The sequence below is a fragment of the Schistocerca americana genome, chromosome 3 (assembly GCF_021461395.2).
Source record: "Schistocerca americana isolate TAMUIC-IGC-003095 chromosome 3, iqSchAmer2.1, whole genome shotgun sequence".
NCBI lineage: Eukaryota > Metazoa > Arthropoda > Insecta > Orthoptera > Acrididae > Schistocerca > Schistocerca americana.
This window is the reverse complement of record NC_060121.1, coordinates 869,860,337-869,874,205: the sequence shown is the minus strand read 5'-3', so window position 1 is coordinate 869,874,205 and position 13,869 is coordinate 869,860,337. Positions and strand designations below refer to the sequence as shown.

The window sequence follows — 13,869 nt, the reverse complement described above, 5'->3', positions numbered from 1 at the left end:
GAAGCAAACCAACACCTTCCACTGACAGAGGGCGTCACATGAAATACATAATGAGTAGGATTCATTTCGAGGCTAGCACCAGTTACACATTGCAAAAGCAAAGTAGCAAATATCTGTCAAAATACCAGATAAACTGTGCACGACAACTCTTACGAGATGTTCACTGTCCAGTATAACATGCTGGGTTCTATTAGTCAAAAATTCTTCAAATGACTCCCACATTTGTGAAGATACTCTATATGACTGTATCTTCGTTAATAGCTACCAATGTAGTACAGTGTCAAATGCCTTCCTAAAGTCTAGGAAAATAGAAACCACCTGTTTGCATAAATCTGCCATTTACAAGGTATTTTGTGTGAAATAAGGTGATCTGTGTTTCACTCTCATTCTTGCCTATTTACATATATTTCTATTAAATTACAATGCAGCTGTAGCCTCCCACTAACAGTGGTCATGTGCAAAAAACGAGAGTATGCTGAAAAGTACTGCCTCTGAATTTTTTATGCGAAGACTCTTACAGAATTTTAAGTAAAACAGTAGTGTTTCGAGAATTTCCATGTAAATTTTAGAATCACTGAGAGAGCCTATTTACTGCACGTCGCCTGTCTGTGTGCAGGTCTGAAGTGTAAGAAGACTGTAGACACAGCAGTCGAACAGCACCGATAAGTGTTTGCCAGTTGCGCCATGGAAGTTTAATGAAAGAACACGGCAGACTCAAGGAACTTCTGTGTTATTCCATATAACTTTGACTATTGTAGTGAAAAAAAAAAAGAACAGTTGAAATATTGTAAAACGGACTTGGAGAGGATAAGACGTGTATTCAGATTCAGAATGAGTATGAATTTGGTTTTTAAGCCAACTTTCTCTTATGTGTATATGAACTTTGTTTCTAACCTTTGGATATGTGAGGAGACTTACTTGACAGCGTTTGTTTATGTGGAAAATGAGATTTGTAAAAGTTTTGCTGTTTGAATATACATTGTTAAGTGAAGAAAAAGAAACATGTATGTCTGCTTATTTTTTTATAAGTAGAAATCATTTTGAGAAATTCCTATTCCTAGCAAATATACTTCAGAGCAGAAGAGAAAAGGAGGCTGCAGCAGCAAGCTAACCAGGAAGGAAAGTCGGCTGACGATCTCAAGTAAGTCGTATCATTAAAGAAGTGGGAGTTTACACACATACTTCATGACTTTAAGTTGTCCAAAGCATTAGAACGTGGCGACCAGTGTGAAAGACAGAAGAAAACAGGAATTTTGAGACAAAAACGAGATAAGAAGATATCATGTATTGCCATAGCAACTGAACATAATGAGACAAAAGAATCATCCCAATAAGTTGAATTAAGCCCAAAGTATCCAATGGAGAAAATTTGTGAATGTAAAAAAGGAGAAGATGTAAGAACGTCACAACATTAAAATCTGGAGAGAAGATCTCGACGTATTTTACTAAGAAGGGATACGCCTAGAACGATACAACTAAGATGGTCTGGTGTAAGGAGTATACAGCTCTCACACGCATCACGGGGATGCAGACGTCGCCGGCACCAGCTACTGTTCACCGATGCTGACCTGCCGTCACATCCGCTCACCTACGTTCCGAGAAGTCTACGCCAGGTGAGCGCAAAAACAAACCTTAGCAAGAAGTGATACAAACTATTCAGTGAAATTTGTTTCTGTAGTTATTACACTTAAAGTTAATTTTTAAATACTCACAAGGTCTAAAGCGTGTAAAAATACGGATAACAAACATCAAGTTGGGGAAACTTCAGAACCAGTCATAGCTATGAAAATTAGTAAAGAAGGGCCAGCTTGGTCGGAGTTGGTGAATGTAATCAAAACTCAATTAAGTGAAGTCTTAACTGCTCAGAGTCTGCAGTTAAATGCTAAATTAGATGCTTAGAGTGGAGCTTTAAACGCTAAATTGGATGTTCAGAATGAAATGTTAGGATTGTCAAGTGCCAAGGTAGATTCACAAAGTAAAGAATTCAGTAATCTCTGTGAAGGCATGGGAGATCTGAAGACTGAAATCAATGCTTTAAATACTAGAGTGGAGAATTTTAAGATAGATTTAAAGAATGAACTAGTTCCCTGCACATTCATGTAAATCAAATGTTCACTGACCTTAGTAGTAAACAGAATGATAATTTCCAGGAGTTATTAGAAAAGTTAGTATTTGAGATTGAGGACAGATGCAATAATGTAGAATCAGAAATCAATGAAAAATTAGGATCTTTCAAAAATGTGAGTAACATTAAATTTAATGCTGTAAAGCTGGGACTGAGTACTTTAAAATAAAGTGTAGATAAGCAGAGCAAGTTAATGACTGTCATTCAATTGCAAATTACAGGTGAAAGTACACGAGTGGATAATGTAGAAAGAAGCTTTGAAGAGAAAATACAAACTCTGATATCATAAATGTAAGCAGTTTGGAAGAACAAGTTGAAGAAATTACAGAAAGAAACGTTACCAAGAGAATATCATCTGGGAATGTGTAACCCATGGCTTCTTCCGAACTTACTGGTACCAGGAAGGGCATAGACGAACTCTGGAGAGAATTCAAACTTATCCAGTAACAAGTAGAAAAATGAGTAAGTTCACCTAATGTGGTGTTAACCAGTGAAGTAGTTAATGATTTTAATGGGGGCTCATTTGGGGTTATTAAGAAAATTCCCTAAATTTAAGCCTGATGGAGAGGTACATCTGACACATTTTTTGAAAAGATTTTACCAAGCTTCACTGAATAATTGGGAAGATTCTAAAAAGATTGAATTTGCTGCGGATTACCTACTAGGAGAAGCCTCCGAATGGGGAACAGTAAACTGTGAGAACTTTTCCTCTTGGGAAGATTTTCAAAAGAAATTTAAAGAGAAGTATTGGTCTGCAAGTGCCCAGAAGTTAATATCAGATTTGTGGGACCCAAAATATTACAATAATATTTGGGGCACAATGAGGAAGTATTTCGATTGGCATCTAACCCGTGCAAAAGTGCTTAGATAAGCTGATGGAGGAAGAAGGATTAGTGCAGATTTTAACACTTTGCAGTCAGCATGTCTCGTACAAATTTATTCGCTTCGTGCCGGCAGCGCTAATTTGGATTACTTGGCTTGTCGCCGACCATTTGTCACCTTTCCGTTGATTTTCCGGAAATCCTCTATTTTGCCGTATCGTTCTACAAACTCGAATTTTCTTTTCAAGTAACTTCTCTGCAAGTTCTATTCTGTTATAATAATTATCCATGTAGAGGTGATGAGAATTTCCATAAGAAGATGTCAATAGTTCCATCACTGTTTTTGCTAAAAGTTGTCCAGTGCCAGAGTATATCCCGTACTCAAATCACACAGCATCCGAATGAGTACGCCACATTTCGTGATTTTCGACGAATTGTAAACTTTAAAATTTAACTGTCCATGCCACGGTATCATTCCTTCATCAATTGAGATGTTTTGACTTGGATTAAACGTTTCTTTAAACTTTTTGGAAAAATAATAAATTACAAATTGCACTTTCAAAAGCCAGGTAGCGTTATTTGGTTTATTGTTGTTGTCGGAAAAATGTAAAAAATGATAATATTTGCCTGAATCGGTTGCAGGACATCATTTTGTGAAATATCGGTGTGTCTATCAATGGATTCGTTGACCAGTAATCATCAATCCTTGCTTTTTTTACAATTCCCATAAGGATAGCAAGCCCTAACCATTTTCTAAGTTCGGGTCCCGTAACGTCGACAAATCTGGCATTTTTTTATTGAGTTTCCTTCTATTGCAATTTTGACTGTAATGCTTGTTGGTTTTGTTGCTAATATATTTAAATAGATCGTTCCCAATATATAATTCTATGATATCCATGACGGTCTGTGTATCTTTGGGAACGCTATGTGTGGACCCGGGATCCTTCAGTAAATCATAGTCTGTCTTCTTCATTTGATTCATCCAAATCAGTTGGCAACCGTAGCATTCGCTGAATTCTTCTTGGATGTATTTCACTATCTTCTGACGATTCCACTTCACTTTCATTTTTTCTATATCCAATGTCTTCTTCTCAATCGTCCAAGTCGTCCGGAACGTCAGACAAGACGACTGCACATACATCATAAACAATCGTATTGTCTCTTTCGTCTGCCATGATGGAAGTGCACAAGTACTTATAAAAACAAAAAAGTTGTTGACATGTGTAACTTATTGTTACCTAAACAAAACACAAACAGAATGAAAAAGATACTAAAGGGCTGTAATCGGCCACTGAGTGATACTATACACATGACACCACTGTGGTGTTGCTGGCTATTTTGCGCACGACATCACTGTGGTGTCGCTGGTCGGCAAAGTGTTAATTAGATGATTAACCTTATATGCGAGGAAACATATCTTATGCAGTGGGTGGAACACTGTAGAAGAGTTGTTGTCCTTTGTAAACACACTTGATGCCTTAAATAAGGAAAGCAACGAAAACTTGCACCAAAGAGAAAACCCGAACTACAAACGGAATAGTGGCAATAATGTCAAAAAAAATGAGGCAAACCTAGCGAGAGTACACCAACGCAACAGGAAAAATGATAACGACAATTATCAGAAGAAGCATCCGCCTTCAAATTTAGGTCCAGTAACTTCTCAGGAACTTGTACTGAGTAACGATAGAGCACAAAATGGATATGTGATATCTTGTTTGGGTAACCAGCCTTTAATTAGTAATAATGAGGAAAACATGATGCGATCTAGATCCAGGGCCGAGGCCCCTGTCATGGAGATACATTAGGAGGCCTGGTTCCATATAAGTATGTTAACTTTACCCACCAAATACCCACAAAGGATTGATTACTACTTGAAGAACTGAGTTTAGATGCCAATAACCCACAACCTATAATAGCAGGGACAGTGGAAACTGTGGAGGTTAACATATTTGTAAATTCAGGGAGTGAGATATCACTCGTCTCCAATGCATTCTTTAATTCATTACAGACTAAACAGCCCTTACCTCTATTGCCACTAACGGGACTTTACGTAGTCGGGATAACAGGAATGAAGTGTAAAATTGTGAGGTATGAAACTCAAGTTAACTGCTGCTTTAGAGATACATTATTTCAACAAACACTATTAATAGTAGAAAATATTAAGAGATGTATTATTTGGTTTAGATTGGTCATTAGAATGTAAAGTCATCTTAAACTTTGACAAGAGTCTTCTTTGTTTTGGTAAAGGGGAAAGTAGATAGTGGACAGCGTTGGTGACAGATAACTGTATTGGAAAACAAACAACTGAGTGTAAGTGTCTGCGAGTAACAGCTACAGCAAAACTGTCACCAAAGATCGATAATGTAAATCAAGTAACACATCGAACTCACATACAAGACAAAGTTAACGAGCCACTAAAATTAACCAATCAACAAAAGCAAGATTTATATAAAATTTTAATGGAGTATGAAGTAGTATTTTCCAATCGTCCAGGTAATATCAGCGACTACATTTGTAAATTTAAAATCAAAGATGCCACTCCATTCTTCTGTAAGCCATATCAAATATCGGTAATTTGATGGAAGCAGTTAGGGATGAAAGTAATTCATAATAATATTATAGAACGAAGTTCTAGCATTATGAATAATCCATTGGTCATGGTAAAGAAAGCTACAGGCGGAATATGATTACTATTAGACGTTCACGTACTGAATCGGCATATAGAGACAGAGAGAGACCGACCAATTAATATTGACAAATTGTTATCCAAATTTGAAAAGGCAAGATTCTTTAGCACTATGGACCTGACTACGGGATATTGGCAAATAAAATTACACCCAGAATCCAAAAACTATACAGTATTTTTGTTGGATAGTAAATGATATCATTTCAATGTATTGCCATTCGGACTTAATATCTCTGTATCCATATTCATGTGTGTGTTACATGACGCACTAGGGAGAGTGTTACTGAAGGATTTGATAATATATGTAGACAATGATAATATCAGCTTCTTGGGAAGAACATTCTTTTAAAGCAAAAAGGCGTTATGGTGAAACTGTCTAAATAGTACTTTGTGTGCCAAGAACTTAAGTTCTTAGGTCATATTAAAGGGGTACAAGGAAATAGACTGGACCCTGAAAGCTATCAAAGAATGTCCACAGCCTAGAAATGTAAGACAGTTAAAAAGATGTATAACAATGGCCGGCTATTATCGTTGGTATATATAAGGGCAAGAACTAAATGACCTGCGAATTTTATGCTTATTAAGGAAGAGAGTGTCATGGACTTGGGATCAAGGTGCCAATGATGCTTTTGAAACCATCAAAAGTGCGCTTGTTGAATCACACGTTTTACATCATCCAGTTATGGGCGAACCACTTAAAATTTTGACAGATGCATCTGATTACGGTGTTGTTGTTGTTGTTGTTGTTGTGGTCTTCAGTCCTGAGACTGGTTTGATGCTGCTCTCCATGGTACTCTATCTTGTGCAAGCTTCTTCATCTCCCAGTACCTACTGCAGCCTACATCCTTCTGAATCTGCGTAGTGTATTCATCTCTTGGTCTCCCTCTATGATTCTTACCTTCCACCCTGCCCTTCAGTACTAAATTGGTGATCCCTTGATGCCTCAGAACATGTCCTACCAACCGATTCCTTCTTCTAGTCAAGTTGTGCAACAAACTCCTCTTCTCCCCAATTCTATTCAATACCTCCTCATTAGTTACATGATCTACCCATCTAATCTTCAGTATTCTTCTGTAGCATCACATTTCGAAAGCTTCTATTCTCTTCTTGTCTAAGCTATTTATCGTCCATGTTTCACTTCCATACATGGCTACACTCCATACAAATACTTTCAGAAACGACTTCCTGACGCTTAAATCTATACTCGATGTTAACAAATTACTCTTCTTCAGAAACGCTTTCCTTGCCACTGCCAGTCTACATTTTATATCCTCTCTACTTCAACCATCATCAGTTATTTTGCTCCCCAAATAGCAAAACTCCTTTACTACTTTAAGTGTCTCATTTCCTCATCTAATTCCCTCAGCATCACCCGACTTAATTCAACTACATTCCATTATCCTTGTTTTGCTTTTGTTGATGTTCATCTTATACCCTCCTTCCAAGACACTGTCCATTCTGTTCAACTGCTCTTCCAAGTACTTTGCTGTCTCTGACAGAACTACAATGTCATCGGCGAACCTCAAAGTTTTTATTTCTTCTCCATGGATTTTAATACCTACTCCGAACTTTTCTTTTGTTTCCGTTACTGCTTGTTCAATACACAGATTGAATAGCTTTGGGGAGAGGCTACAACCCTGTCTCACTCCCTTCCCAACCGCTGCTTCCCTTTCATGTCCCTCAACTCTTATAACTGCCATCTGCTTTCTGTACAAATTGTAAATAGCCTTTCGCTCCCTGTATTTTACCCCTGCCAACTTCAGAATTTGAAAGAGAGTATTCCAGTCAAAATTGTCACAAGCTTTCTCTAAGTCTACAAATGCTAGAAATGTAGCTTTGCCTTTCCTTAATCTTTCTTCTAAGATAAGTCGTAGGGTCAGTATTGTCTCACGTGTTCCAACATTTCCACGGAATCCAAACTGATCTTCCCCGAGGTCGGCTTCTACCGGTTCTTCCATTCGTTTGTAAAGAATTCAAGTTAGTATTTTGCAGCTGTGACTTATTAAACTGATAGTTCGGTAATTTTCACATCTGTCAACACCTGCTTTCTTTGGGATTGGAATTATTATGTTCTTCTTGAAGTCTGAGGGAATTTCGCCTGTCTCATACATCTTGCTAACCTGATGGTAGAGTTTTGTCAGGACTGGCTCTCCCAAGGCTGTCAGTAGTTCTAATGAAATGTTGTCTACTCCCGGGGCCTTGTTTCGACTTAGTTCTTTCAGTGCTCTGTCAAACTCTTCATGCAGTATCATATCTCCCATTTCATCTTCGTCTACATCCTCTTCCATTTCCATAATATTGTCCTCAAGAACATCGCCCCTGTATAGACCCTCTATATACTCCTTCCACCTTTCTGCTTTCCCTTTTTTGCTTAGAACTGGATTTCCATCTGAGCTCTTGATATTCATGCAAGTGGTTTTCTTTTCTCCAAAGGTCTCTCTAATTTTCCTGTAGGCAGTATCTATCTTACCCCTCGTGAGATAAGCCTCTACATCCTTACATTTGTCCTCTAGCCATTCCTGCTTAGCCATTTTGCACTTTCTGTCAATCTCATTTTTGAGACGTTTGTATTCCTTTTTGCCTGCTTCATTTACTGCATTTCTGTATTTTCTCCTTTCATCAATTAAATTCAGTATCTCTTCTGTTACCCAAGGATTTCTACTAGCCCTCGTCTTTTTACCTACTTGATCCTCTGCTGCCTTCACTACTTCATCCCTCAGAGCTACCCATTCTTCTTCTGCTGTATTTCTTTCCCCCATTCCTGTCAATTGTTCCCTTATGCTCTCCCTGAAACTCTTTACAACCTCTGGTTCTTTCAGTTTATCCAGGTCCCATCTCAAATTCTCACCTTTTTGCAGTTTCTTCAGTTTTAATCTACAGTTCATAACCAATAGATTGTGGCCAGAGTTCACATCTGCCCCTGGAAATGTCTTACAATTTAAAACCTGGTTCCTAAGTATCTGTCTTACCATTATATAATCTACCCGAAACCTTCTAGTATCTCCAGGGTTCTTCCATGTATACAACATTCTTTTATGATTCTTGAACCAAGTGTTAGCTATGATTAAGTTATGCTCTGTGCAAAATTCTACCAGGCGGCTTCCTCTTTCATTTCTTAGCCCCAAACCATATTCACCTACTATGTTTCCTTGTCTTCCTTTTCCTACTGTCGAATTCCAGTCACCCGTGACTATTAAATTTTCGTCTCCCTTTACTACCTGAATAACTTCTTTTATCTCATTATACATTTCATCAATTTCTTCATCATGTGCAGAGCTAGTTGCCATGTAAACTTGTACAACTGTAGTAGGTGTGGGCTTCGTGTCTATCTTGGCCACAATAATGCGTTCACTATGCTGTTTATAGTAGCTTACCCGCACTCCTATTTTCCTATTCATTATTAAAGCTACTCCTGCATTACCCCTATTTGATTTTGTATTTATAATTCTATATTCACCTGACCAAAAGTCTTGTTCCTCCTGCCACCGAACTTCACTAATTCCCACTATATCTAACTTTAACCTATCCATTTCACTTTTTAAATTTTCTAACCTACCTGCCCGATTAAGGGATCTGACATTCCATGCTCCGATTCATAGAATGCCAGTTTTCTTTCTCCTGATAATGACGTCCTCTTGAGTAGTCCCCGTCTGGAGATCCAAATGGGGGACAACTTTACCTCCGGAATATATTACCCAGGAGGACGCCATCATCATTTAATCATACAGTAAAGTTGCATGCCCTCGGGAAAAATTACAGCTGTAGTTTCCCCTTGCTTTCAGCCATTCGCAGTACCACAACAGCAAGGCCGTTTTGGTTAGTGTTACAAGGCCAGATCAGTCGATCATCCAGACTGTTGCCCCTGCAACTACTGAAAAGGCTGCTGCCCCTATTCAGGAACCACACATTTGTCTGGCCTCTCAATAGATACTCCTCCGTTGTGGTTGCACCTACGGTACAGCTATCTGTATTGTTGAGGCATGCAAGCTTCCCCACCAACGGCAAGGTCCATGGTTCATGGGCGGCTGATTATGGTATTACTGCAGAACTTTTCCAAGGAGAGTGGGATCTGAATAATGTAGAACAACGAACCATAGCTTTTGCTAGCCACAGTCTAAATAAGCATGAATTAAATTACACAGCTACCAAAAAAGAACTATTAGCGATTGTGTGGAGTATTCAAAAATTTCAAGCACTAGTATGGGGATCACAAATCCACATTTATACGGACCATCAAGCTTTATCCTTTCTAATGAGTAGTCGATTACTGCATAGTATAGAATAGGATATTAAGATACAATACGTAAAATGTTCCGAGAATATTGTACCTGATGCTTTGTCAAGGTTACCCATAGGAATGGGAGGATTGAAATGCACGGAAGGACCCAGCGTTATTTGTGCCATCAATTTTATATCAGCAGAATATCTGAACATACGAGTAAAGGAAATGGCGCAAAGAATAACTGAAAATATCCATCATGATCCTTACTTTACAGAGATGTTTTCTATGTGTATCCAGAACCAATTACCTCCTAATCAAGTAGGAAAATGGAAAATTATAAGTCACAATTTGTTTTGGAGAGAGAGTGTAATATCGCAATGTTGGTACTTATGCATTCAGTAGGTGATGGATGTTGCACTTGTGTGGTATGTTCATACAGGATATGGACACTTCAGAATCAAAAAGTGTATAACCCATATGAATAAGTTCTATTATTTTAGGAATTTAGGATATAAGATAACACCTTTGATTAGAACTTGTGAAATCTGTCAGAAGGTGAAAGCGAATAATACTCATGTGAAGTACAAAGTGTACCCTATTATTCCTAAATCGTTACACAATTTCACAGCAGCAGATTTTTTTGGACCAATTCCACAAGGAAAAGGAGGGGTATCATAGAGTTTGCCTTTACAAATGTCTGCTTGTGTCTGTGTATGTGTGATGGATATGAGTGTGTGTGCGCGAGTGTATACCTGTCCTTTTTTCCCCCTAAGGTAAGTCTTTCCGCTCCCGGGATTGGAATGACTCCTTACCCTCTCCCTTAAAACCCACATCCTTTCGTCTTTCCCTCTCCTTCCCTCTTTCCTGATGAGGCAACAGTCTGTTGCGAAAGCTGGAATTTTGTGTGTATGTTTGTGTGTCTATCGACCTGCCAGCGCTTTTGTTCGGTAAGTCACCTCATCTTTATATATATATATTCCAATCCCGGGAGCGGAAAGACTTACCTCGGGGGAAAAAAGGACAGGTATACACTCGCACACACACATATCCATCCGCACATACACAGACACAAGCAGACATTTGTAAAGGCAAAGAGTTCGGGCAGAGATGTCAGTCGAGGTGGAAGTACAGAGGCAAAGATGTTGAAAGACAGGTGAAGTATGAGCGGCGGCAACTTGAAATTAGCGGAGGTTGAGGCCTGGTGGATAACGAGAGGAGAGGATATACTGAAGGGCAAGTTCCCATCTCCAGAGTTCTGACAGGTTGGTGTTAGTGGGAAGTATCCAGATAACCCGGACGGTGTAACACTGTGCCAGGATGTGCTGACCGTGCACCAAGGCATGTTTAGCCACAGGGTGATCCTCATTACCTACAAACACTGTCTGCCTGTGTCCATTCATGCGAATGGACAGTTTGTTGCTGGTCATTCCCACATAGAAAGCTTCACAGTGTAGGCAGGTCAGTTGGTAAATCAGGTGGGTGCTTTCACACGTGGCTCTGCCTTTGATCGTGTACATCTTCCGGGTTACAGGACTGGAGTAGGTGGTGGTGGGAGGGTGCATGGGACAGGTTTTACAGCAGGGGCGGTTACAGGGGTAGGAGCCAGAGGGTAGGGAAGGTGGTTTGGGGATTTCATAGGGATGAACTAAGAGGTTACGAAGGTTAGGTGGACGGCGGAAAGACACTCTTGGTGGAGTGGGGAGGATTTCATGAAGGATGGATCTCATTTCAGGGCAAGATTTGAGGAAGTCGTATCCCTGCTGGAGAGCCACATTCAGAGTCTGATCCAGCCCCGGAAAGTATCCTGTCACAAGTGGGGCACTTTTGTGGTTCTTCTGTGGGAGGTTCTGGGTTTGAGGGGATGAGGAAGCGGCTCTGGTTATTTGCTTCTGTCCCAGGTCGGGAGGGTAGTTGCGGGATGCGAAAGCTGTTTTCAGGTTGTTGGTGTAATGGTTCAGGGATTCAGGACTGGAGCAGATTCGTTTGCCACGAAGACCTAGGCTATAGGGAAGGGAACGTTTGATGTGGAATGGGTGGCAGCTGTCATAATGGAGGTACTGTTGCTTGTTGGTGGGTTTGATGTGGACGGACGTGTGAAGCTGGCCATTGGCCTGATGCAGGTCAACGTCAAGGAAAGTGGCATGGGATTTGGAGTAGGACCAAGTGAATCTGATGGAACCAAAGGAGTTGAGGTTGGAGAGGAAAGTCTGGAGTTCTTCTTCACTGTGAGTCCAGATTATGAAGATGTCATCAATAAATCTGTACCAAACTTTGGGTTTGCAGGCCTGGGTAACCAAGAAGGCTTCCTCTAAGTGACCCACGAATAGGTTGGCGTACGAGGGAGCCATCCTGGTACCCATGGCTGTTCCCTTTAATTGTTGGTATGTCTGGCCTTCAAAAGTGAAGAAGTTGTGGGTCAGGATGAAGCTGGCTAAGGTAATGAGGAAAGAGGTTTTAGGTAGGGTGGCAGGTGATCGGCGTGAAAGGAAGTGCTCCATTGCAGTAAGGCCCTGGACGTGCAGAATATTATTGTATAAGGAAGTGGCATCAATGGTTACAAGGATGGTTTCCGGGGGTAACGGATTGGGTAAGGATTCCAGGCGTTTGAGAAAGTGGTTGGTGTCTTTGATGAAGGATGGGAGACTGCATGTAATGGGTTGAAGGTGTTGACGTACGTAGGCAGAGATACGCTCAGTGGGGACTTGGTAACCAGCTACAATGGGGCAGCCGGGATGATTGGGTTTATGAATTTTGGGAAGAAGGTAGAAGGTAAGGGTGCGGGGTGTCGGTGGGGTCAGGAGGTTGATGGAGTCAGGTGAAAGGTTTTGTAGGGGGCCTAAGGTTCTGAGGGTTCCTTGAAGCTCCGCCTGGACATCAGGAATGGGATTACCTTGGTAAACTTTGTATGTGGTGTTGTCTGAAAGCTGACGCAGTCCCTCAGCCACATACTCCCAACGATCAAGTACCACGGTCGTGGAACCCTTGTCCGCTGGAAGAATGACGATGGATCGGTCAGCCTTCAGATCACGGATAGCTTGGGCTTCAGCAGTGGTAATGTTGGGAGTAGTATTGCGACTGCTGAAGCCCAAGCTATTCGTGATCTGAAGGCTGACCGATCCATCGTCATTCTTCCGGCGGACAAGGGTTCCACGACCGTGGTACTTGATCGTCGGGCGTATGTGGCTGAGGGACTGCGTCAGCTTTCAGACAACACCACATACAAAGTTTACCAAGGTAATCCCATTCCTGATGTCCAGGCGGAGCTTCAAGGAATCCTCAGAACCTTAGGCCCCCTACAAAACCTTTCACCTGACTCCATCAACCTCCTGAACCCACCGACACCCCACATCCTTACCTTCTACCTTCTTCCCAAAAATTCATAAACCCAATCATCCCGGCCACCCCATTGTAGCTGGTTACCAAGCCCCCACAGAGCGTACCTCTGCCTACGTAGATCAACACCTTCAACCCATTACATGCAGTCTTCCATCCTTCATCAAAGACACCAACCACTTTCTCAAACGCCTGGAATCCTTACCCAATCCGTTACCCCCGGAAACCATCCTTGTAACCATTGATGCCACTTCCTTATACACAAATATTCCGCACGTCCAGGGCCTCGCTGCAATGGAGCACTTCCTTTCACGCCGATCACCTGCCACCCTACCTAAAACCTCTTTCCTCATTACCTTAGCCAGCTTCATCCTGACCCACAACTTCTTCACTTTTGAAGGCCAGACATACCAACAAATAAAGGGAACAGCCATGGGTACCAGGATGCCCCCCTCGTACGCCAACCTATTCGTGGGTCACTTAGAGGAAGCCTTCTTGGTTACCCAGGCCTGCAAACCCAAAGTTTGGTACAGATTTATTGATGACATCTTCATAATCTGGACTCACAGTGAAGAAGAACTCCAGAATTTCCCCTCCAACCTCAACTCCTTTGGTTCCATCAGATTCACTTGGTCCTACTCCAAATCCCATGCCACTTTCCTTGACGTTGACCTGCATCTGG

General features: G+C 40.9%; 1 protein-coding gene across 3 annotated transcripts in view; it reads right to left on the bottom strand.

Annotated features, from left to right (window-relative positions):
- Positions 1-13,869, bottom strand: part of LOC124605128 (tyrosine-protein phosphatase 10D) — a 344,674-nt gene that overhangs the window by 104,477 nt on the left and 226,328 nt on the right. The window lies entirely within an intron of this gene.